Genomic DNA, 25,919 nt, shown 5'->3' with positions numbered 1-25,919 from the left:
CGAGTGGGATGGGCCAATGATAAATATAATTGTATCCATGGATGGATCAATATTAACTATGAGAAAGATACTTGAGGGAGTTGTTGTACACATGAATCATTCTGTAAGCTGCATTAAGCTCGATCCAATCTGATGGAATAGGAGTTAGGTCGGGTGTCTTTAGGTCTTACCCAGAGAAGAGCTTCATTGATTTGGCTCCCAATCCTCTTACCATCAATGTCTAACTTACTGGTGCCATCAGGCAACAAACTGTGTTTTGTCTGAGACACGGTTTTCTCATGAAGACTCAGTACTGGTGGCTGAATTCTCTACCAATCAAATCCTGAGAAAAGAGGATGGGGGGCACCAATCTACCCCAAGTGGGCTGAAACAGGCCACTCAGCCCATCGAGTCTGCTGCGTCATTTGATGAGATCATGGCTGATCTGAAAATCCTCGGCTCCACTTTCCTGCCTCTCCCCATAGCCCTCAATTCTCCTTCCTGATTAAACATCTCTCTCTCTCTCTCTCTCCCAGCTTTGATTAGAGTTAACGGCCCAGCCTCTACAGCCCTCTGCAGTAAAGAAGTCCACAGAAATTCTGCAACATGACCTCCCAACTCCTGTACTCAGTACTCTGACCGATAAAGGAAAGCATACCAAACGCCTTCTTCACTATCCTATCGACCTGTGACTCCACTTTCAAGGAGCTATGAACCTGCACTCCAAGGTCGCTTTCTTTAGCAACATCTAGACCTGGAAAAATGGTGCACTGAGAATAACCTAGCTCTCAAAGCCAGCAAAACCAAGGAACTCATTATTGACTTTCGGTGGGATATTACTCATGCCCCCCCTACACATTAACAGCACAGAGGTGGAACGAGTGGAGAGTATCAAGCTCCTGGGAATGATCATCCACAACAAGCTTTCTTGGACTCTTCATGTGGACGCATTGGTTACAGAGGCCCAACAACATCTCTTCTTCCTCAGGCAGCTGAGGAAATTTGGTATGATGGTGAATACCCTTGCCAACTTTTATCGGGGCACCATCGAGAGCATTCTGTCTGGATGTATCACTCCCTGGTATGGTAACTGTACCATTCAAGATCAGAGACGGTTACAGAGAGTGGTGAACTCGGCCAGACGATCACAAAGGCCCAACCTCCCATCTACAGAAGGGAGAAGGTACAGAAGCCTGAACACCAGTCGGTTTTGAAACAATTTCTACCCTGCTGTTGTTAGAATACTGAGTGGATACACAAACTCTTAACATTCGCCTGTACCTGGGTTTTTGTTTTTGCCGCTGTTTACCTATTATTTACTTATCTATGTTACTTAACTCGGTGATCTGCCTGTATTACCCGCAAGACAAAAGCTTTTCACTGTGCCTCAGTGACAATCAATTCAATTCAATTCAATCTGTCAACGCATATTTTAATCTCACTCCTCAATCTATTCCGGCCAACTCATCTCTCATTTCCATGTAATTAATTTGATTTAATTGACTTCATTTAATTTTAATGTACTAATTATGAAGTTATATACCTTGTTGTCAGACTCAATGTAAAATTCCATGAAACTAAAATTATTCTACCTTGCAGAACCTTGAATAGGTTACTAATTAGCCCTGTTTCATTATACAAAAGCAGATCCAAAATGTTTGCCCTGGTTGGATTGTTCCCCAAAAAGATTCAAACCCACCTTTCAAACTACTTTATCAGACAAGATTGAGTTCAGTCTAGGCCTCAAACCCAACATAAAGACCAAACACAGACCCTCTGCCATCACACTGGCACTCACACCTGATGAAGGGCTTTTGCCCGAAACGTCAATTTTCCTGCTCCTCGGATGCTGCCTGACCAGCTGTGCTTTTCCAGCACCACTCTAATCTAGACTCTGGTTTCCAGCATCTGCAGTCCTCACTTTTACCGACTCGATTTATACCAAGAGCTCAGAGTCTGATCAGAGGAGCAGGAGTTATCAGCCAGGACCCTGCTCATGGTCAACTTCATCAAAGAAGGAAGGAGGTTAACATTATTTCAACTACTGCATTTCTGGTCTCCTTCCTATCGGAAAGATGTTGTGAAACTTGGAAGGTTCAGAAAAGATTTACAAGGATGTTGCCAGGGTTGGAGGATTTGAGCGGTAGGGAGAGGCTGAACAGGCTGGGGCTGTTTTCTCTGGAGCGTCGGAGGCTGCGGGGTGACCTTATAGATGTTTACAAAATTATGAGGGGCATAGATAGGATAAATAGACAAAGTCTTTTCCCTGGGGTGGGGGAGTCCAGAACTAGAGGGCATAGGTTTAGGGTGAGAGGGGAAAGATATAAAAGAGACCTAAGGGGCAACTTTTTCACGCAGAGGGTGGTACGTGTATGAAATGAGCTGCCAGAGGAAGTGGTGGAGGCTGGTACAATTGTAACATTTAAGAGGCATTTGGATGGGTATATGAATAGGTAGGGTTTAGAGGGGTATGGGCCGGGTGCTGGCAGGTGGGACTAGATTGGGTTGGAATATCTGGTCGGCATGGACGGGTTGGACTGAAGGGTCTGTTTCCGCGCTGTACATCACAGTGACTCTATGACTATCTTAGAGATTTGTACAGAGGGTTTACTCAGTCAGGATCTGAGTCATGTACCCCACTGGGGGATATCGGCTTTAACCTTGACCTGTGTTGACTTCCCTCCATTCAGCCAAAATGCTGCTCAACTCCAGTGAAATATCGAGTTAAACCTTCCACAGCCTAACAAGAGAACAGTTAAATTGTGGCAGGTGGGAAGATTTTTAGTTTGTATAAACTCCAGGGTTGTAAGAGTTTACAGAAGTCTCTGGGCAGCCAGAACAGAAAAAGATTCCGCACGATCGGAACTAGCAAAGATCAGTCAAATAAATAATTATAGAGTAAATGTAGAAATTATACTGCACTGGGATTGATGATCTGTAAAGGATATTGTTGGGATAAAGATTGAATCTTTATTTTCACTGTTTATGTTAAGATATTTCAACATTATCATATATATTGCTTATTTTTGTTTTGTATAAGGAATTTTTAAAAAAACCATTAGTAACCAAACGACAAAAATAAAACTGATGATCTAGCAAGCCAGGATTTCACATCGGATCTAGTGCATTGGTATTACCACTAGCTGGGATTGTAACACCTTGCGTAAACATTTGTATCATCCCAGGGACTCAACTGTGGGATCAGCCACTTTGATACAATGAGGAATTGAGTCGTCACTTTCCTACAGAACTCCGATAAGCCACACTGCAGTGGAGCGAACTGGTGATGTTTAAAGCAATAGAAGAGTCAGGATTTCTCTTCATAAGGGATTTAACTGACGCACCTCACATCTTCGCCATTTGACTGTGGGTAATTGTGTGTCTATTACAAGTTCAAATCCAGAATGAACCTGAAGTATTGGAGATGCTGGATTGTTGAAACAAACACGGAGAATGCCAGGGAAGCTCAGTAAAGTCTAGCAGCATCTCCACGGAGACGGAAACAGTGTGTGAATGCTTCGAGTCCAATGACTCTTCTTCAGAACAGGCTCATTCGCAAACTGGGGTGCACTGTCTGACACTGCCACCTTCGGGATCCCACGTGCACCAAATATTTCACATAAGACCCTGACATCCATCTCTGTGACAATGATACGTAACGTTTCCACCTCTATCTATCAATAAAAAATGACAGGAGGTCTGTTCTCACTCCAGGCAGTGATCCCAAGGGGATCAGTGACTCTCACTGCTCAGGCCTTTATCTACTGTGCAACTTTGCCAGTCCTCAGTCTCCAGCCTTGTGCTCACAGCTCACCTCTTTAACATTTGGCCCCCATTCTGGACACACTCTCGGGCATGTGGTCAGTGTACATTGATTGGTTGATCTGATTCACTGTCACGTTTACCTAAGTACAGAGAAATATGCCCTGAGATGTTGGTGACTGCAACCCAAGATGGTGGCTGGACGGGCAGGAATTGCCCGGTGCCCAGTCTGACTTTCATGTCAAGAATTATCAGTGTCAAGCTCCTCTCTGGTGAGCAGAAAAACGAGGTGAGAGTTAATAATCAATAATTGAATTACAAGCAAATATGCTTCTCACGGCTCCCTACAGTTTTAAAGCATTCTTTTGTCATAGCTGGGCACTGTTTGTACCTACAGGGCTTCTGGTTTCAAAGCACTGATACTGACTCTCAGTGTCTGCTGTGTTGATTCGGAGATGCCGGTGTCGGACTGGGGTGGACAAAGTTAAAAATCACACAACACCAGGTTATAGTCCAACAGGTTTAGTTGGAATCACATTAGCTTTGTGCTTCCAATTAAACCAGTTGGACTATAACCTGGTGTTGTGTGATTTGTAACTATCTGCTGAGTGTCTGATTATGTTGGCTTTTTACGTGTATCTCTGGAGTTTATACAAACTCTTCTTATGATCTCCTATGATAAAGTTGCCCTTCTCTCCTCAGGACTTGTCTACGGACAGTCGGATTTCTGCTTCCGGAGCAATTTCAATTTCTCCTAAGCCGAATCTTCCTTGCATCTGACAAAGATACCTCAAAATTTCAACAAGAATTCCAACTCTGATGAATTCCGATTCCAATACTCAATATGCGTATTTTCCACAGATGTTTGGAAGTCATTAATAACACGAATCTATAATTCCTTGAGCTATTGAACCTTCCCGCTAATTCATCAACTTTCAACAAGTTTGCAGACGAAAGAAGCAATCAAAAGCTTTTACAAATACTTCAGGAGTATCTGCTAAATGCTGATGGATTTTAAGGATTAAACAGGAAGCACGAGATTAGAATATCCTTTATTGTCACCTGTACAGGAGTACAGTGAAAAGTTTACGGTGCCATCTTAGGTACAGAACTTAGATACAAAAACAGGAATAAAAAGAAAAGTAAGCATTAAATCACCATTGTTATGATTTTTGTGTTTTGAACCATCTCTTTAAACTCTGTTTCAAGACATTGTTAAATCATTCCCTCTGTCTAAGTGTTTAAGTGGAGTTGCATGTCCTCAGTGGTTCGGACTGCTGCCTCGCAGCACCAGGGACCTGGCTTCAATTCCCGCCTCGGCGACTCTCTGTGGGCAGTTTGCACATTCACTGCGTGGGTCTCCTCGTGCAGGCCAGGTGAATTGGCCATGCTCAATTGTCCGTAGTCTTCAGGGATGGGAAGGTCATGCGCATTAGCCAGGGATAATTGGGTCGGGGAATGGGTCTGGGTGGGTTCCTGTTCAGAGGGTAGGTGGAGACTTGTTGGATTGAAGGGCTTGTTTCCACACTTTAGGGATTCTAAATGCAGCATTAGTGCAAATCTGTAGCATTTTCTTCTAATAAAACTTAAAATCCTCTATTAGGTCAATGATGGAGTGTTTTACTTGCTGTAATTTCCAGATTCTATTTTCTGGTGATATCGTATCTCTGTACTGTATAACTGAGAGCTTCTGCATGTCTCTCTGACCTCTCTGGTGTTCTGCAGGGATCAATGCTGGTGCCATTATGGTTTGTAACATGTATATGTAAAATTAACCTGGAGGAAAAATGTAGGTGGTCTGATTGTTAGGTTTGCGGATGACACCAAAATAAGCAGAAAGTGAGGAGGATTGTCAAAGAACACAGTGGGGCATAGATTGCAGTTTGGGAAGGAGAAATGGCAGATGGAGTTTAATTCACACAACTGAAAGGCGATGTATTTTGGAAGATCAAATAAATGCATTGACACACAGAGGGATTTGGGCGTACAGGTGCACAGATCCCTGAAAGTAGACACACAGATAGATACGGTGGTCATGAAGGCCTACAGCATACTGGCCTTCATAGGCAGGGACATCGAATCGAAACGTTGGCAAGCTTTGTTACAGCTGTACAAAGCTTTAGTTAGGCAACATTTGGAATACTTTGTGCAGGACTGGTCATCACATTCCCAGAAGGTTGTGGATGCTTTGGAGAAGGTGTAGACAGGGTTTACCAGGATGTTGCCTGGTCTGGAGAGTTTTAGGTACGAGGAGAGTTTGGATAAACTCGAATGGTTCTCACTGGAAAAACAGAGGCTGAGGGGCAAAATTATGAGAGGCATAGACAGAGTGCATAGTCAGAGACTTTCTCCCTCTCAGCAGCACAGGTTCAAGGTGAGAGGGGAAGGTTGGGGGGGGGGGGGGGGATGGGAAGGGTGGGGGGGGGGGGTATGTGCAGGGAAAATGTTGCACACAGAGGGTGGTGGGTGCCTGGAACGCGCTGCCAGTGGGGGTGGTGGGAGCAGGCACGTTAGCAACTTGTGATCGACACACAACCAGGAGGCAAACAGATGGGCAATAAGTAGCAGGACTAACTAAGGCCTAGGATTTGGTGCAGACTTGATGGGCCGAAGGGCCTGTTCCTTTGCTGAATTGTAATGTGAAATGGTGCTTTCCCACCTTCTGCAGGTTTCCCTTCCCCCCCCCACTCCCTTCCACAGCCAAGATGGAGATTTCCTGCTTCTTCCCAGGCAATATAGACATCATCTTGTCTTTCATGATTGTATATTGCACGATTTTTAAAATAAGCTTCTGTAGCTAATAATAAGTTTTCTGATTCAAATCCCCATTTAGATTGTGAATGTTCTAGTTCTAACAAAATCTCAAAATCCTTCTCATCATTCTATTAGACTCCTCCTTCGAAATCTTTTCAAAGTCCCTGTCACAGCCAGTACTCTGTGATTGTCCGAATCGCACGGCCTGGGGATTCAGGATGATCTTGACCTTTCCCCCCCCCCTCTGTCTGATGTCACCCTGTCTCGTGGAGCCTGCTCATAACCATTGTTGGATCCTCACGTGGAGCTTCACCGTGAACACTTCCTGAACGGATACCTTCCAGAGCAAACCGCACACGGGAGCAGGATTTCCGTGGGGTTCAGGAACAAAGCAGAGAAGAGGCTGGACCTTACCCACCATGGTCAGTCTGCAGCTCCCCCTCACAAACAGTTGAACCCAGAGTGTGGCTCCTCCACACTGCTGCCTGACTGTCTTTTCGTTCCTGCTCATTTAACAATCCAAATGCCACAGACTTCAGCCGTTGCTATGGTTACTGAACAACAACAGCAATTTGCGTACATTGACAAAAGTCAAATCTAAAGCTGTTGAGTCTTTGTTTCCAGATCTTGCTGGTTTAATGATACTGCATTCCCTGGCTTGTCATTGCTCCTGGTCCATCATTTCAGGTTAAATAAATGATATGTCAGCGTTCAAGACAAGACGTTCCCTTCCCAGGGCCTCATGCTCCTGGTTCCCTTCTCTCCCCTCCAGGGTAATTTCAACAGACACATTCCTTCGATTCTGCTGGTAATCAGGGTGCTTGGGACACTATATTTGTACAGGAATGCTCATATCGTGGTTATCAGAATCATCAAATCCCCACAATGTGGAAGCAGGCCATTTGGCCCAACAACTCTACACTGACCCTCCGGTGAGTATCCCACCCAGACCCATCCCCCTACCCTATTACTCTACCTTTACCCCTGACTAATGCAGCTAACCTACACATCCCTGAACACTACGGGCAATTTAGCATGGCCAATTCACCCTAACCTGCACATCTTTGGACTGTGGGAGGAAACCGGAGCACCCGGAGGAAACCCACGCAGACACGGGGAGAATGTGCAAACTCCACACAGACAGTCACCCGAGGTTAGAATCAAACCCGGGTCCCTGGTGCTGGACTAACCACCGAACCACCCTTATGTTGCTAGTCTTGTAATAATAAGGACTTGGGCTAGTGGCTGAGAGACACAAATTCAAATCGAGTGAAGCAACAGCCCAATGTGGTCATACTCACGGAATCATACCTTCGAGAAAATGTCCCAGACACCACTTTCACCATCCCTGGATATGTCCTGTCTCACTGGCAGGACAGACTGACCCAGAGGTGGTGACACAGTGGGATACAGTTAGGAGGGAGTTGCCCTGGGAGTCCTCAACATTGACTCCAGATCCCGTGAAATCTCATGCCTTCAGGTTAAACCTGGGCAAGGAAATCTCCTGCGGATTATCACGTACCGTCCTTCCTCAGCTGATGAATCAGTAATCCTCCATGTTGAATAACACTTGGAGGAAGCACTGAGGGTGGCAAGGGCACACAGTGTACTTTGGCGGGGGGATTTCAATGTCCACCAAGAGTGGCTCAGCAGCAGTTCGAGCTGGTCAGGTTGTAAAGAGCATAGATGTCAGACTGGGTCTTTGGCAGGTGGTGAGGGGACCAATAAGAGGGAAAACGTGCAATCTGCTGGCTCCAAGTGTATCTGTCCATGACAGTATCAGTAAGAACGACCACCACACAGTCCTGTTGGAGATGAAATCCGGCCTTCACATTGAGATAACCCCCAGCATGGCACGATCACCATGCTAAATGGGATAGACTCCGAACAGGACTGTGGGGATGGGCACTATGGGAGTAGGGAGTGTAGGGCGAGGACTGTGGGGGTAGGGACTATAGGGTGTGGACTGTGGGGGTAGGGACTATAGGGTGTGGACTGTGGGGGTAGGGACTATAGGGTGGGGACTGTGGACTGTTGGGGGGTGTGGGGATGGGGACTAGGTGGGTGTGAGGAGTGGGGGGACTGTGGGGGGGGGTGTGTGGGGAGTGGTGGGGAGCGGGGGGACTGTGGGGAGACTGTGGGGACTGTGGGGGGGTGTGGGGACTGTGGGGGGGGGTGTGGGGACTGTGGGGGGGGGTGTGGGGACTGTGGGGGGGGGGTGTGGGGACTGTGGGGGGTGTGTGTGGGGACTGTGGGGGGGTGTGGGGACTGTGGGGGGGGGTGTGGGGACTGTGGGGGGGGGGGGTGTGTGGGGACTGTGGGGGGGGTGTGGGGACTGTGGGGGGGGGTGTGGGGACTGTGGGGGGGGGTGTGGGGACTGTGGGCGGGGGTGTGGGGACTGTGGGGGGGGGTGTGGGGACTGTGGGGGGGTGGGATGAGGAGAGTGGGGGTGGGGACTATGTCAGGACGAAGGGACTACGCTCCGCAAGCTTGTGATTCCAAATAAACCTGTTGGACGATCGGCTGGTGTCGTGTGACCTTTGACCTTCTTGACCTCAGTCCTACACCAACACCTCCACATCGTGGCTCGGTTTTCCAGCTGAGGGCAATAATGTGTTTCAGGGGAAGGAGTGGCCAGGATTATCGAGGGCAGTTGGTGTTGGAGTCTGCTTTCAGACATCCTGCTGGATTCTGGGAATTATTTCACAGGGAATCTCCCAGATATCCAGCCAGGCACACCCTATTCCTATTGAACAAACAGCTCAATGTCTCCAAACAATTGCTGTGCTGTTGAAGCAACATCTCTTTGAGCTTCACCTCAATCATATGGAGTTCTTTATTACAGCTGAACTCCTACAGGCAAGCAAGCCTTTTCATTCCAATTAGTAACACCACCCCACCCTTACACGACACACTGACAGTTCGGTCCAGTCCCTCATCTATCCTGCTCCTTCGTGGTATTGGCCTGCAGTGATAGACAGTAACTACAGAGGGGGAGACAATTAAGCAGTGAGTCCACAGAGGGAGAAAAGAGATCGGTCTCACTGTGAGTCAAATCTCCCATCCCAAGTCACCATGCCCTGCCCTGTATGGGTTGGTTACCAGGCTGTTCAGTTAGTTAGCCTCCGTTAATCCACCTCTGGTCTTTAGTAAAGTTCATCTGTTCCCAGGACTGTAAATGGGAGCAGACAAGTAACCTCCCGTATCTCTCAGCAAACTCTAACCCCTGCACACAGAAACGAGCGAGATACACCAACTCCAAACAGAAAATCAAACGAGTTAAGTCTGGAGTACTGTGAGCAGTCTAGTCTCATTAGTTAAGGCAGGATGAGAGCTTCGATAAGTCTTGGAGGTGGTTTATCAAACTAAAACGTGGACTGAGCTGGGTTGTTTTCGGGGGGCGGGTTGGACAGGCTATGCAGGTAGGAGGTGACTTGATTGAGTTGCCTAAGATCCTTCAAGGTGTTTACCCTGGGGGATGTGGAGAGAATGGTCCCTCTTGTGGAACATGGGGATCACGGTGTCAAAGTCCAGGGTCATCCATCTCAGACCAAGGTGAGGAGACCCAGAGGGTTTGACTGTCTGTGTAAGGCTCTCCATGAGAAGCCAGGGGCAATGGGTTTTGATGAGCAAGGGGGGGGGGGGAAAGGTCATTGAGTGGAGGGAGGAACGTGGAGTAATCAGGTCATACAGAATGGCGCAGTGGGCTCAAAGGGCAGAGTGGCCTTCTTAGTGTGGGGATGCTCATAAAGTCAGAGTGAGACGGGGAGAGGGGCTTAAATAATAACAGGCACAAGGAATAGATGTCCCCATGACTTGTCCGGACTTGTCCTACCTGCCTACCTCCTTTTCCACCTATCCACTCCACCCTCTCCTCCTTGACCTATCACCTTCATCCCCTCCCCCACTCACCCATTGTACTCTACGCTACTTTCTCCCCACCCCCACCCTCGAGCTTATCTCTCCACGCTTCAGGCTCACTGCCTTTATTCCTGATGATGCGCTTTTGCCCGAAACGTCGATTTCGAAGCTCCTCGGATGCTGCCTGAACTGCTGTGCTCTTCCAGCACCACTAATCCAGAACCTGGTATCCAGCATCTGCAGTCATTGTTTTTCCCACAAGGAATAGACAGACCATGGTGTGATGGGTTAGTATCAGGCCAGAACAATGAGAGGAGGGGACAGAGGTGGTGGAGGGAGTCAGATTGGGGGTAAGGGAGGTGGGGGGAGTCTGGATGGGCAAGCTGGAGGAATGTAGGCGGTAGGGATGAGGAGAGAGTGGGGGTTGGAGAGTATGGGGGAGGAGGAGGTGGGAGAGGGGTGGGGGGGGGGAGTGAGGGGAGAGAGTGGGGAGAGGGATTGGAGGGCCTGTGGGGGGAGAAGCGTGGGGGGAGGGGAATGGGGAGAGTGGGGGGAGGGATGGAAGAGAGTGGGGAATGGGGCAAGAGAAGGGGGGGGGGAAGGAGGTGGGTGGGGGACGAGAGTGGGGGGATGGGGAAGAGAGGGTAGGGGGAGGGGTGTGAGTGGGAGAGTGGGGTGGAGGTTGTCAGGGAGAGGCAGGAGAATGAGAGTGGGAGCTGAGGGGGTGGGGAAGGGGTAGAGGGCGAGTTCGAGGGGGGAAGGGGTGTGCGAGTGTCGGAAGGCGGTCGGTGAGATGATGAATTCTTAACTTTCCTTTTACACACGCGCTGAGCCTTCAGCCTTCTCCATCGCTTGGCAACATCGCTCTCGTTCTCTTAGCACAGGCCTTAAATGTGAAACCTCTGTGAAACCTCTGGTTTCCGACAGCTGTCTTTATTTTCAGCACCTTGTCATCTCCTTCAGCAAAAGCTAAATCGAAAAATGTTAAGCTCCAGCCATTATTGACAGAGACTCAGTTCAGGAAGGACATTTGTGGCCTTCCAATTCAGGCTTGGGAACTGGTGATTATCCTTTCCGATGTTGCTGGTGCTGTCAATGTCAGTGGGATTAATAGTCACCTTGTTACCACAGGGTTACTCAGCGTGGTTATTCAGCAATGCAGCTGCTCGGTAATTGTTCACTTGTTTTCAAATATTGCCTTGTGCTCGTGTCAACGACTGCTGGAGCTTCCCTTTGTTGTGTCTTACGTGATTTTTGCATCCCGATTTGGAGCCAACTCTGAGCCTGAACAGACTCGCAAATCAACCATGCACTGTTCCGGTCGATTTCTTTTTAAAATAGAGGTCCTGGTGTAAATGCATGACTCCAGGTTTTGAGAGAGACCTTTTCCTGTGGTTTTTGAGCTGACACCACGACCTTGTCATTTCCCAGGACTGATCGCCGTGTCGAACATCTTGTGTTGTCGGGAAATCCCACAGGTTGTGTAACATCGCTTCACTGGAATTGAAAATCTCATGCAGGTGTATTTAACTGCTCAGACTACAAGTTACAGATAGCAAACACTTTACATATCAGACTTTTGCTGGACCAAAAGTGGTTGTTGGTCATCTTGTTTCATATTCGCCTATCCAGCTATTAAAAGCGCCATAACCCTTAAATTAGCACGACAGCTAATTGGGGTTGAAAGAACTTTTTAGTCCTTTAGAGAAAACCACAGTCTGCAGATGAGATAATGAAGAAAAATTCTAAAAGATAACGTGTGGGGTTGAGGATTAAAAAGTACAAAGAAGGGCTTCAGTAGCTCAGCCTTTATGTAATTATTTCTTGTATAAATCTCAGAGGTAGTCATTTCCGATCTGAAAGGAATTAATGCAGGGCTTGTTGAGAGCAGGTGGTGTAGTGCAGGATGGTGAGGAAATGGGATACTGTGACAGCAAGAAGCACAAAATAGATTGTCCTTTTTTTTGGTGAAATGAATGAGCAGAGGAACCGGGGCCTGCCTTCGAGAATGAGGAACTCTGCACCGTATCCTAGCAACCTAGTCCTTCTCAAAATCGAGTGTGTGGGGAGTGTGAAAACTGCAGTGGATGGTTAGAAGTGCAGGAAATGAGCTGCTGTTCGAATGAACAGAGTGCAGCTCTCAAACTGCTGCTTGTGCGCGCGGTTCCTCCCTGCGTGGCGAGGTTGGGAAACCCCCCAGCCCGCTTCTTTGCTGTCCACTCCCCATCGATGTGGGTGAGATGGAAGCAGAAGGAATCAATGAAGGAGCCAGTGGAAGGTGAGCACTTGGGGGGGGAGTGAGTGGAGTGTTACCGGACACATAGGAAGACCACTGTGGTTGTTGGAGGTCTGTCACCTCAGATCCAGGACATCTCTGCAGGAGGGCCTCAGGGTAGTGTCCTAGGCCCAACCACCTTCAGCTGCTCCATCAATGACCCTTCCCTCCATCATAAAGGTCGGAAATGGAGGACGTTTGCTGATGTGCGGCACCACTCCTCTCGGAATAATCCCAACACAATCCTTAATGCCGACAATATCCAGATTTGGGTTTGTAAGTACCACTTACACCACAATGCACCATCTCAAACTAGGGAGATTCTAAACATCCCCCCTTGACATGCAATGGTGTTACCATCACTGAATTCCCCCAACTGAATTCCCCCTAACCCCTGGGGGTTACCATTGACCAGAAACTCAACCGGATTCACTAAATTCACACTGTGCCTACAACAGCCAGTCAGAGCAAATAACTCACCTGCTGACTCCCCCAAAACCTGTCCAACATCCAAAAAGCATAAGTCAGTGATGGAATACTCTTCACTTCCCTGGACGGGTGCAGCTCCAACAGCCCTCATGAAGCTTGACACCATCCAGGACAGAGCAGCCCCCACATCCACAAGAATTCACTCCCTCCACCACCAACGATCAGGAACAGCAGTGTGTATTAGCTCTAACATACACCGCTCAAATTCACCAGGGCTCCAGTGAGATTACCACTCAATGGCCACTCTGACCTCTGGAAAACCCAGGCCTACCTGCCCGACCAGCTCGAGATAGGACACAGTTCTATATGCAGTTCTGCTCTCCTGAAAGAATTACCTCTGAACAGAAAACTTCTGAAGAAAACCCATCAGAAAATTGACTCTCAAAAATCCCTTTACAGTCAGTAACCGGGGAAACGGGCCTTATAAAAAACAGAACAGAGATTGGAAAAAGGCCATTAACAGCTAAGGGGTGAAATCCCAACTGGTTACCTCCAAAAGAGGCTGATTATGAGACACCCAATGCAGAGACAATCTCGAAAGGGAAGGGATCAGAAACTTGGGCTGACAGGTTCAGTTAAGACTTGTCACAGTGTATTAACAAAATGCTGAATGATTGACCCAACATAAGAGTCAAAAACAATGAGTTACTTCATCGAATACGGGTTCAGGAGCAACAGTTGCGAATGCATTTTAAAGTACCAATGAAAGCTAATGAAATCTTTATTGCACTGGTAGTTTGAAAGGTAAATCCAAAGATTGATGGAAAACTATCTTGGACATCAAATTATTGGCATGTCATTTGATAAGATTCAATGATTCTTTTGACCCTATTAGAATCATTGAATTCCTACAGTTTGGAAACAGGCCCTTTGGCTCAACAAGTCCACACCGACCCTCCAAAGAGTATCCCACCCAGACCCATTCCCCTACATTTACCCCTAACTAATGCATCTAACCTACACATCCCTGAACATTATGGGCAACTTAGCCTGGCCAATCCACCCTAACCTGCACATCTTTGGACTGTGGGAGGAAACCCACGCAGACAGGGAGAGAAGGTGCAAACTCCACACAGTCAGTGGCCTGAGGCTGGAATCGAACCCAGTTCCCTGGTGCTGGGAGGCAGCAGTGCTAACCACTGAGCCACTGTGCTGCCCATAAAAGTGAACATCACAAGCTTGAAGTTGCCTCGCTCCACCATAAGTGATGCTTGACATATATCATCTGTGACTTTGGTAGTTGTGAGATTCAAACCCATGATTCGATAGAGACTAGAGTGTAAAATAGGTTGTGTCTGAACCGTCGATTCTCCTGTTCCTCGGAAGCTACCTGACCAGCTGTGCTTTTCCAGAGCTGCACTTTTGACTATGAAGATATCTTAAGGAAGTTCTACCCACAGATCTTTGAGCTATCCTTCAGCCATCTTGGCAAAGGAATATTTTCATTTGTGTCCACGAAGACACCATATTGGTAAAGGGGAAAAGCCAGCTTTACTTTGAAGGCAGCATTTAAAACAACAAAAACTTCAATATCTTCAGAATAACGACTCACCAACTTTTGGGCCATTAAGAGCATAACAAGGCACCAAAATAGATGAAATAAAAGGAGCTCAAAATCCCAAAAAGAACCTTCAAAATCAGGAAAATGATCAACAATTGATCATTGGTGAGGACCAATCTTTCTCCCATCAGACCCAGTTGATCGGTGTATTGGCAGATGTAGAAAGCCCAATTCCTAAAGTTGGGAACAGCTTCAGGAACAAATACCAAATAGACACCGAACATGTCCACACATTTCTCTACTCCAGCAGTGGGGTCAACATTACATCATGAGTTACACTGACAACACATCAATGAAGAATAGATTAGATTGGATTAACTCAACAGCTTTTGACTAATAATTGACTTTGCTAACACTTCAATCGCAGATATCCGCTGTCAGGAGAGCCTGTCGATAGTTTCATAAAACACCGTCATCCAAATGGTGCTGTGGGAATGTACACGTTGCCATTGGTATCTTAGGGTAACTCAGACACTGAGGGAGAAAAAGAGGAGAAAAAGAGGAGAAAAAGAGGAGAAAAAGAGGAGAAAAAAAAGAGGAGAAAAAGAGGAATAAACAGGAGAAAAGAGGTTCTACAATAAAAAGTGAGTCCAACTCTGAACAAACAGTCCAACAGCAAAGTGGAGAAGATTGTTCAAGCAGCATTAGAAAGCCAATGTCCCATTGAATGCAAAATGTCCGACAGGGCATGCTGACGACGGAAAGTATCTGACCAGGGGAGGCAAACCCTTCACCTCAACATGAGACAACATCAACGCATTGTCTGAAGCAATTGAGCACTCCAATACCTCGTCATGGAGTCTCATTGCCATAACTCGACATTCACAAAGACAACATTGTTCAGCTTTAACACCACCAATGTACTCACTGTTGTGAAAGCAGTCAGGTCTGGACAGTGTGCTGAAGGATACATGATGCAACAGAGAGGGACAGGGCGATGGCCTGTGGGACTGTTGTTTGATTATGGGATAACGCCAGACCCACAGCAATATTACCGACCCGTAACTTCCCCAGAAATGGCACAGCAAACTACTCAGGCAGAACCATCCCCAGAGAAACTCAGACAAGGACAGATCACTTAGTGCTCCCAAAGGCAGTGGAAACCACAGCCGCCCTGTGGATCCTGCAATGTCTTCCTGTCTCAAATTGGGAGAGCTGCCACACAGACGAGTCAAGTAACAGCCTGACGTCGTCATACTCACAGCATCATACCTGGCAGACTATGTCCCAGCACCACCAACATTCATGAATATGACCTGTGCCAGCAATAGAGTCTGTTTAATGGGGAGAGAGAGAGAGAGAGTCTGGTGCAGTCTGTTTAATGGGGACAGAGAGAGAGAGTCTGGTGTAGTCTGTTTATTGGGGAGAGAGAGAGAGAGAGAGAGAGTCTGGGGCAGTCTGTTTAATGGGGAGAGAGAGAGAGAGAGAGAGAGAGTCTGGTGCAGTCTGTTTAATGGGGAGAGAGAGAGAGAGAGTCTGGTGCAGTCTGTTTAATGGGGGGGGGGGAGAGAGAGTCTGGGGCAGTCTGTTTAATGGGGAGAGAGAGAGAGTCTGGTGCAGTCTGTTTAATGGGGAGTGAGAGAGAGAGAGTCTGGTGCAGTCTGTTTATTGGGGAGAGAGAGAGAGAGAGTCTGGTGCAGTCTGTTTAATGGCGACAGAGAGAGACAGTCTGGTGCAGTCTGTTTAATGGGGGGGGGAGAGAGAGTCTGGGGCAGTCTGTTTAATGGGGGGGGGGAGAGAGAGTCTGGGGCAGTCTGTTTAATGGGGGGGGGGAGAGAGAGTCTGGGGCAGTCTGTTTAATGGGGGGGGGGGGAGAGAGAGTCTGGGGCAGTCTGTTTAATGGGGAGAGAGAGAGAGTCTGGTGCAGTCTGTTTAATGGGGAGAGAGAGAGAGAGAGAGTCTGGTGCAGTCTGTTTAATGGGGACAGAGAGAGAGAGAGAGTCTGGTGCAGTCTGTTTAGTGGGGAGAGAGAGAGAGAGAGAGAGAGTCTGGTGCAGTCTGTTTAATGGGGAGAGAGAGAGAGAGAGAGTCTGGTGCAGTCTGTTTAATGGGGAGAGAGAGAGAGAGTCGGGGCAGTCTGTTTAATGGGGAGAGAGAGAGAGAGAGAGTCTGGTGCAGTCTGTTTAATGGGGGGGGAGAGAGAGAGTCTGGGTCAGTCTGTTTAATGGGGGGAGAGAGAGAGAGAGAGAGTCTGGGGCAGTCTGTTTAATGGGGAGGGACAGAGAGAGTCTGGTGCAGTCTGTTTAATGGGGAGAGAGAGAGAGAGAGAGTCTGGTGCAGTCTGTTTAATGGGGAGAGAGTCTGGTGCAGTCTGTTTAATGGGGAGAGAGAGAGAGTCTGGTGCAGTCTGTTTAATGGGGAGAGAGAGAGAGTCTGGTGCAGTCTGTTTAATGGGGAGAGAGAGAGAGTCTGGTGCAGTCTGTTTAATGGGGAGAGAGTCTGGTGCAGTCTGTTTAATGGGGAGAGAGAGAGAGAGTCTGGTGCAGTCTGTTTAATGGGGAGAGAGAGAGAGAGTCTGGTGCAGTCTGTTTAATGGGGAGAGAGAGAGAGTCTGGTGCAGTCTGTTTAATGGGGAGAGAGAGAGAGTCTGGTGCAGTCTGTTTAATGGGGAGAGAGAGAGAGAGAGTCTGGTGCAGTCTGTTTAATGGGGAGAGAGTCTGGTGCAGTCTGTTTAATGGGGAGAGAGAGAGAGTCTGGTGCAGTCTGTTTAATGGGGAGAGAGAGAGAGTCTGGTGCAGTCTGTTTAATGGGGAGAGAGAGAGAGTCTGGTGCAGTCTGTTTAATGGGGAGAGAGAGAGAGAGAGTCTGGTGCAGTCTGTTTAATGGGGAGAGAGAGAGAGTCTGGTGCAGTCTGTTTAATGGGGAGAGAGAGAGAGTCTGGTGCAGTCTGTTTAATGGGGGGGGGAGAGAGAGTCTGGTGCAGTCTGTTTAATGGGGGGGGGAGAGAGAGAGTCTGGTGCAGTCTGTTTAATGGGGGGGGAGAGAGAGAGTCTGGTGCAGTCTGTTTAATGGGGGGGGGAGAGAGAGAGTCTGGTGCAGTCTGTTTAATGGGGACAGAGAGAGACAGTCTGGTGCAGTCTTTATTGGGGACAGAGAGAGAGTGTGTCTGGGGCAGTCTGTTTAATGGGGAGAGAGAGAGTCTGGGGCAGTCTGTTTATTGGGGACAGAGAGAGAGAGAGAGAGAGAGAGTCTGGGGCAATCTGTTTAATGGGGACAGAGAGAGAGAGTCTGGGGCAGTCTGTTTAATGGGGAGAGAGAGAGAGAGTCTGGGGCAGTCTGTTTAATGGGGAGAGAGAGAGAGAGTCTGGGGCAGTCTGTTTAATGGGGAGAGAGAGAGAGTCTGGTGCAGTCTGTTTAATGGAGAGAGAGAGAGTCTGGTGCAGTCTGTTTAATGGGGGGAGAGAGAGAGTCTGGTGCAGTCTGTTTAATGGGGGGGGAGAGAGAGTCTGGTGCAGTCTGTTTAATGGGGACAGAGAGAGTCTGGTGCAGTCTGTTTAATGGGGAGAGAGAGAGAGTCTGGTGCAGTCTGTTTAATGGCGACAGAGAGAGACAGTCTGGTGCAGTCTGTTTAATGGGGAGAGAGAGTCTGGTGCAGTCTGTTTAATGGGGAGAGAGAGTCTGGTGCAGTCTGTTTAATGGGGAGAGAGAGAGAGAGAGAGTCTGGTGCAGTCTGTTTAATGGGGAGAGAGAGAGAGAGAGAGTCTGGTGCAGTCTGTTTAATGGGGGGGGAGAGAGAGAGAGTCTGGTGCAGTCTGTTTAATGGGGGGGGAGAGAGAGAGAGTCTGGTGCAGTCTGTTTAATGGGGGGGGAGAGAGAGTCTGGTGCAGTCTGTTTAATGGGGGGAGAGAGAGAGAGAGTCTGTTTAATGGCGGGGGGGAGAGAGAGTCTGGTGCAGTCTGTTTAATGGGGAGAGAGAGTCTGGTGCAGTCTGTTTAATGGGGGGAGAGAGAGAGAGAGAGAGTCTGGTGCAGTCTGTTTAATGGGGGGGGGAGAGAGAGTCTGGTGCAGTCTGTTTAATGGGGGGGGGAGAGAGAGTCTGGTGCAGTCTGTTTAATGGGGAGAGAGAGAGAGTCTGGTGCAGTCTGTTTAATGGGGGGAGAGAGAGAGAGAGAGAGAGAGAGTCTGTTTAATGGGGAGAGAGAGAGAGTCTGTTTAATGGGGGGGGGGGAGAGAGAGTCTGGTGCAGTCTGTTTAATGGGGAGAGAGAGAGAGAGAGTCTGGTGCAGTCTGTTTAATGGGGACAGAGAGAGAGAGTCTGGTGCAGTCTGTTTAATGGGGAGAGAGAGAGAGAGTCTGGTGCAGTCTGTTTAATGGAGAGAGAGAGAGTCTGGTGCAGTCTGTTTAATGGGGACAGAGAGAGAGTGTCTGGTGCAGTCTGTTTAATGGGGACAGAGAGAGAGAGTCTGGTGCAGTCTGTTTAATGGGGACAGAGAGAGAGAGAGAGAGTGAGTCTGGTGCAGTCTGTTTAATGGGGACAGAGAGAGAGAGTGTCTGGTGCAGTCTGTTAATGGGGGGAGAGAGAGAGAGAGAGTCTGGTGCAGTCTGTTTAATGGGGGGGAAGAGAGAGAGTCTGGTGCAGTCTGTTTAATGGGGGGGGGAAGAGAGAGAGTCTGGTGCAGTCTGTTTAATGGGGAGAGAGAGAGAGTCTGGTGCAGTCTGTTTAATGGGGAGAGAGAGAGAGAGTCTGGTGCAGTCTGTTTAATGGGGACAGAGAGAGAGAGTGTCTGGTGCAGTCTGTTAATGGGGGGAGAGGGAGAGAGAGAGTCTGGTGCAGTCTGTTTAATGGGGGGGAAGAGAGAGAGTCTGGTGCAGTCTGTTTAATGGGGGGGGGGAAGAGAGAGAGTCTGGTGCAGTCTGTTTAATGGGGAGAGAGAGAGAGAGTCTGGTGCAGTCTGTTTAATGGGGAGAGAGAGAGAGTCTGGTGCAGTCTGTTTAATGGGGGGGGGAAGAGAGAGAGTCTGGTGCAGTCTGTTTAATGGGGGGGGGAGAGAGAGAGAGAGTCTGGTGCAGTCTGTTTAATGGGGGAGAGAGAGAGAGTCTGGTGCAGTCTGTTTAATGGGGGGGGGGAAGAGAGAGAGTCTGGTGCAGTCTGTTTAATGGGGACAGAGAGAGAGAGTCTGGTGCAGTCTGTTTAATGGGGAGAGAGAGAGAGAGTCTGGTGCAGTCTGTTTAATAGGGAGAGAGAGAGAGAGTCTGGTGCAGTCTGTTTAATGGGGAGAGAGAGAGAGAGTCTGGGGCAGTCTGTTTAATGGGGAGAGAGAGAGAGAGTCTGGGGCAGTCTGTTTAATGGGGACAGAGAGAGAGAGTCTGGTGCAGTCTGTTTAATGGGGAGAGAGAGAGAGTCTGGTGCAGTCTGTTTAATGGGGAGAGAGAGAGAGTCTGGGGCAGTCTGTTTAATGGGGAGAGAGAGAGAGAGAGAGAGTCTGGTGCAGTCTGTTTAATAGGGAGAGAGAGAGAGTCTGGTGCAGTCTGTTTAATAGGGAGAGAGAGAGAGTCTGGTGCAGTCTGTTTAATAGGGAGAGAGAGAGTCTGGTGCAGTCTGTTTAATAGGGAGAGAGAGAGAGTCTGGTGCAGTCTGTTTAATGGGGAGGGAGAGAGAGAGAGTCTGGTGCAGTCTGTTTAATGGGGACAGAGAGAGAGAGAGAGCCTGGTGCAGTCTGTTTAATGGGGGGAGAGAGAGAGAGTCTGGTGCAGTCTGTTTATTGGGGGGAGAGAGAGAGAGAGAGAGTCTGGTGCAGTCTGTTTATTGGGGGGAGAGAGGGAGAGTCTGGTGCAGTCTGTTTATTGGGGGGAGAGAGGGAGAGTCTGGTGCAGTCTGTTTATTGGGGGGAGAGAGAGAGAGAGAGTCTGGTGCAGTCTGTTTATTGGGGGGAGAGAGAGAGAGTCTGGTGCAGTCTGTTTATTGGGGGGAGAGAGAGAGAGTCTGGTGCAGTCTGTTTATTGGGGGGGGAGAGAGAGAGTCTGGTGCAGTCTTTTTATTGGGGGGGGAGAGAGAGAGTCTGGTGCAGTCTGTTTATTGGGGGGGGGAGAGAGAGAGTCTGGTGCAGTCTGTTTAATGGGGTTAGAGAGAGAGAGTCTGGTGCAGTCTGTTTAATGGGGGAGAGAGAGAGAGAGTCTGGTGCAGTCTGTTTAATGGGGAGAGAGAGAGTCTGGTGCAGTCTGTTTAATGGGGGGGGAGAGAGAGAGTCTGGTGCAGTCTGTTTAATGGGGAGAGAGAGAGAGAGTCTGGTGCAGTCTGTTTAATGGGGGGGGGAGAGAGAGAGAGAGTCTGGTGCAGTCTGTTTAATGGGGGGGGAGAGAGAGAGTCTGGTGCAGTCTGTTTAATGCGGACAGAGAGAGAGAGTCTGGTGCAGTCTGTTTAATGGGGGGGGGAGAGAGAGAGTCTGTTTAATGGGGAGAGAGAGAGTCTGGTGCAGTCTGTTTAATGGGGAGAGAGAGAGAGTCTGGTGCAGTCTGTTTATTGGGGGGAGAGAGAGAGAGTCTGGTGCAGTCTGTTTATTGGGGGGGAGAGAGAGAGTCTGGTGCAGTCTTTTTATTGGGGGGGGAGAGAGAGAGTCTGGTGCAGTCTGTTTATTGGGGGGGGGAGAGAGAGAGTCTGGTGCAGTCTGTTTATTGGGGGGGGGAGAGAGAGAGTCTGGTGCAGTCTGTTTAATGGGGATAGAGAGAGAGAGTCTGGTGCAGTCTGTTTAATGGGGGAGAGAGAGAGAGAGTCTGGTGCAGTCTGTTTAATGGGGAGAGAGAGAGTCTGGTGCAGTCTGTTTAATGGGGGGGGAGAGAGAGAGTCTGGTGCAGTCTGTTTAATGGGGAGAGAGAGTCTGGTGCAGTCTGTTTAATGGGGAGAGAGAGAGAGTCTGGTGCAGTCTGTTTAATGGGGAGAGAGAGAGAGTCTGGTGCAGTCTGTTTAATGGGGGGGGAGAGAGAGAGTCTGGTGCAGTCTGTTTAATGGGGAGAGAGAGAGAGAGAGTCTGGTGCAGTCTGTCTAATGGGGGGGAGAGAGAGAGTCTGGTGCAGTCTGTTTAATGGGGGGGGGAGAGAGAGAGTCTGGTGCAGTCTGTTTAATGGGGGGGGGAGAGTGCGAGTCTGGTGCAGTCTGTTTAATGGGGGGGGGGAGAGTGCGAGTCTGGTGCAGTCTGTTTAATGGGGAGAGAGAGAGAGTCTGGTGCAGTCTGTTTAATGGGGAGAGAGAGAGAGTCTGGTGCAGTCTGTTTAATGGGGGGGGGGAGAGAGAGCGAGTCTGGTGCAGTCTGTTTAATGGGGAGAGAGAGAGAGTCTGGTGCAGTCTGTTTAATGAGGGGGGGGAGAGAGAGTCTGGTGCAGTCTGTTTAATGGGGGGGGAGAGAGAGAGAGAGAGTCTGGTGCAGTCTGTTTAATGGGGGGGGAGAGAGAGAGTCTGGTGCAGTCTGTTTAATGCGGACAGAGAGAGAGAGTCTGGTGCAGTCTGTTTAATGGGGGGGCGGAGAGAGAGAGTCTGTTTAATGGGGAGAGAGAGAGAGAGAGTCTGGTGCAGTCTGTTTAATGGGGAGAGAGAGAGAGTCTGGTGCAGTCTGTTTAATGGGGACAGAGAGAGAGAGAGTCTGGGTCAGTCTGTTTAATGTGGAGAGAGAGAGAGTCTGGTGCAGTCTGTTTAATGGGGACAGAGAGAGAGAGAGTCTGGGTCAGTCTGTTTAATGTGGAGAGAGAGAGAGTCTGGTGCAGTCTGTTTAATGGGGGGAGAGAGAGAGAGAGTCTGTTTAATGGGGAGAGAGAGAGAGAGAGTCTGGTGCAGTCTGTTTAATGGGGAGAGAGAGAGAGTCTGGTGCAGTCTGTTTAATGGGGACAGAGAGAGAGAGAGAGTCTGGGTCAGTCTGTTTAATGTGGAGAGAGAGAGAGTCTGGTGCAGTCTGTTTAATAGGGAGAGAGAGAGAGAGAGTCTGGTGCAGTCTGTTTAATGGGGACAGAGAGAGAGAGTCTGGTGCAGTCTGTTTAATGGGGACAGAGAGAGAGAGTCTGGTGCAGTCTGTTTAATGGGGACAGAGAGAGAGAGTCTGGTGCAGTCTGTTTAATGGGGACAGAGAGAGTCTGGTGCAGTCTGTTTAATGGGGACAGAGAGAGAGAGTCTGGTGCAGTCTGTTTAATGGGGAGAGAGAGAGAGTCTGGTGCAGTCTGTTTAATGGGGAGAGAGAGAGAGAGAGAGTCTGGTGCAGTCTGTTTAATAGGGAGAGAGAGAGAGTCTGGGTCAGTCTGTTTAATAGGGAGAGAGAGAGAGAGAGAGAGAGTCTGGTGCAGTCTGTTTAATGGGGACAGAGAGAGAGTCTGGTGCAGTCTGTTTAATGGGGAGAGAGAGAGAGAGAGTCTGTTTAATGGAGAGAGAGAGAGAGAGTCTGGGGCAGTCTGTTTAATGGGGAGAGAGGGAGAGAGAGTCTGGTGCAGTCTGTTAAATGGGGAGAGAGAGAGAGAGAGTCTGGTGCAGTCTGTTTAATGGGGAGTGAGAGAGAGAGAGTCTGGTGCAGTCTGTTTAATGGGGAGTGAGAGAGAGAGAGAGTGTCTGGTGCAGTCTGTTTAATGGGGAGTGAGAGAGAGAGAGAGTCTGGTGCAGTCTGTTTAATGGGGAGTGAGAGAGAGAGAGAGTCTGGTGCAGTCTGTTTAATGGGGAGTGAGAGAGAGAGAGAGAGTCTGGTGCAGTCTGTTTAATGGGGAGAGAGAGAGAGAGAGTCTGGTGCAGTCTGTTTAATGGGGAGTGAGAGAGAGAGAGAGTCTGGTGCAGTCTGTTTAATGGGGAGTGAGAGAGAGAGAGAGAGTCTGGTGCAGTCTGTTTAATGGGGAGAGAGAGAGAGAGAGTCTGGTGCAGTCTGTTTAATGGGGAGTGAGAGAGAGAGAGAGTCTGGTGCAGTCTGTTTAATGGGGAGTGAGAGAGAGAGAGAGTCTGGTGCAGTCTGTTTAATGGGGAGTGAGAGAGAGAGAGTCTGGTGCAGTCTGTTTAATGGGGAGTGAGAGAGAGAGTCTGGGGCAGTCTGTTTAATGGGGAGAGAGAGAGAGAGAGTCTGGTGCAGTCTGTTTAATGGGGACAGAGAGAGAGAGTCTGGTGCAGTCTGTTTAATGGGGAGAGAGAGAGAGTCTGGTGCAGTCTGTTTAATGGGGAGAGAGAGAGAGTCTGGGGCAGTCTGTTTAATGGGGAGAGAGAGAGAGAGAGAGAGAGTCTGGTGCAGTCTGTTTAATAGGGAGAGAGAGAGAGTCTGGTGCAGTCTGTTTAATAGGGAGAGAGAGAGAGTCTGGTGCAGTCTGTTTAATAGGGAGAGAGAGAGAGTCTGGTGCAGTCTGTTTAATAGGGAGAGAGAGAGAGTCTGGTGCAGTCTGTTTAATAGGGAGAGAGAGAGTCTGGTGCAGTCTGTTTAATAGGGAGAGAGAGAGAGTCTGGTGCAGTCTGTTTAATGGGGAGGGAGAGAGAGAGAGTCTGGTGCAGTCTGTTTAATGGGGACAGAGAGAGAGAGAGAGCCTGGTGCAGTCTGTTTAATGGGGAGAGAGAGAGAGAGTCTGGTGCAGTCTGTTTATTGGGGGGAGAGAGAGAGAGAGAGAGTCTGGTGCAGTCTGTTTATTGGGGGGAGAGAGGGAGAGTCTGGTGCAGTCTGTTTATTGGGGGGAGAGAGGGAGAGTCTGGTGCAGTCTGTTTATTGGGGGGAGAGAGAGAGAGAGAGAGAGAGTCTGGTGCAGTCTGTTTATTGGGGGGAGAGAGAGAGAGAGTCTGGTGCAGTCTGTTTATTGGGGGGTGAGAGAGAGAGTCTGGTGCAGTCTGTTTATTGGGGGGGGGAGAGAGAGAGTCTGGTGCAGTCTTTTTATTGGGGGGGGAGAGAGAGAGTCTGGTGCAGTCTGTTTATTGGGGGGGGGGAGAGAGAGAGTCTGGTGCAGTCTGTTTAATGGGGATAGAGAGAGAGAGTCTGGTGCAGTCTGTTTAATGGGGGAGAGAGAGAGAGAGTCTGGTGCAGTCTGTTTAATGGGGAGAGAGAGAGAGTCTGGTGCAGTCTGTTTAATGGGGAGAGAGAGAGAGTCTGGTGCAGTCTGTTTAATGGGGAGAGAGAGAGAGTCTGGTGCAGTCTGTTTAATGGGGGGGAGAGAGAGAGTCTGGTGCAGTCTGTTTAATGGGGAGAGAGAGAGAGAGAGAGTCTGGTGCAGTCTGTTTAATGGGGGGGAGAGAGAGAGTCTGGTGCAGTCTGTTTAATGGGGGGGGGAGAGAGAGAGTCTGGTGCAGTCTGTTTAATGGGGGGGGGAGAGTGCGAGTCTGGTGCAGTCTGTTTAATGGGGGGGGGGAAGAGTGCGAGTCTGGTGCAGTCTGTTTAATGGGGAGAGAGAGAGAGTCTGGTGCAGTCTGTTTAATGGGGAGAGAGAGAGAGTCTGGTGCAGTCTGTTTAATGGGGGGGGGAAGAGAGAGAGTCTGGTGCAGTCTGTTTAATGGGGGGGGGAGAGAGAGAGAGAGTCTGGTGCAGTCTGTTTAATGGGGGGAGAGAGAGAGAGTCTGGTGCAGTCTGTTTAATGGGGGGGGGAGAGAGAGAGTCTGGTGCAGTCTGTTTAATGGGGGGGGGAGAGTGCGAGTCTGGTGCAGTCTGTTTAATGGGGGGGGGGAGAGTGCGAGTCTGGTGCAGTCTGTTTAATGGGGAGAGAGAGAGAGTCTGGTGCAGTCTGTTTAATGGGGAGAGAGAGAGAGTCTGGTGCAGTCTGTTTAATGGGGAGAGAGAGAGAGTCTGGTGCAGTCTGTTTAATGGGGGGGGGAAGAGAGAGAGTCTGGTGCAGTCTGTTTAATGGGGGGGGGAGAGAGAGAGAGAGTCTGGTGCAGTCTGTTTAATGGGGGGAGAGAGAGAGAGTCTGGTGCAGTCTGTTTAATGGGGGGGGGGGAAGAGAGAGAGTCTGGTGCAGTCTGTTTAATGGGGGGGGAGAGAGAGAGAGTCTGGTGCAGTCTGTTTAATGGGGAGAGAGTCTGGTGCAGTCTGTTTAATGGGGGGGGAGAGAGAGAGTCTGGTGCAGTCTGTTTAATGGGGACAGAGAGAGACAGTCTGGTGCAGTCTTTATTGGGGACAGAGAGAGAGAGAGAGTCTGGGGCAATCTGTTTAATGGGGACAGAGAGAGAGAGTCTGGGGCAATCTGTTTAATGGGGACAGAGAGAGAGAGTCTGGGGCAGTCTGTTTAATGGGGAGAGAGAGAGAGAGTCTGGGGCAGTCTGTTTAATGGGGAGAGAGAGAGAGTCTGGTGCAGTCTGTTTAATGGAGAGAG

General features: G+C 49.0%; 1 protein-coding gene across 1 annotated transcript in view; it reads left to right on the top strand.

The window, feature by feature from the left end:
* The first annotated feature begins 7,408 nt into the window (after positions 1-7,408).
* The window catches only part of LOC140493435 (complement C1q tumor necrosis factor-related protein 4-like), a 230,833-nt gene continuing 212,322 nt past the window's right edge, over positions 7,409-25,919 (top strand). Inside the window, exon 1 of the mRNA XM_072591871.1 lies at positions 7,409-7,427. The gene's annotated coding sequence lies outside the window, so the exon portion shown is untranslated. The remainder of the gene's footprint in view (positions 7,428-25,919) is intronic.

This window comes from Chiloscyllium punctatum, chromosome 22 (genome assembly GCF_047496795.1).
Source record: "Chiloscyllium punctatum isolate Juve2018m chromosome 22, sChiPun1.3, whole genome shotgun sequence".
NCBI lineage: Eukaryota > Metazoa > Chordata > Chondrichthyes > Orectolobiformes > Hemiscylliidae > Chiloscyllium > Chiloscyllium punctatum.
This window is presented reverse-complemented; position numbering and strand designations above follow the sequence as displayed.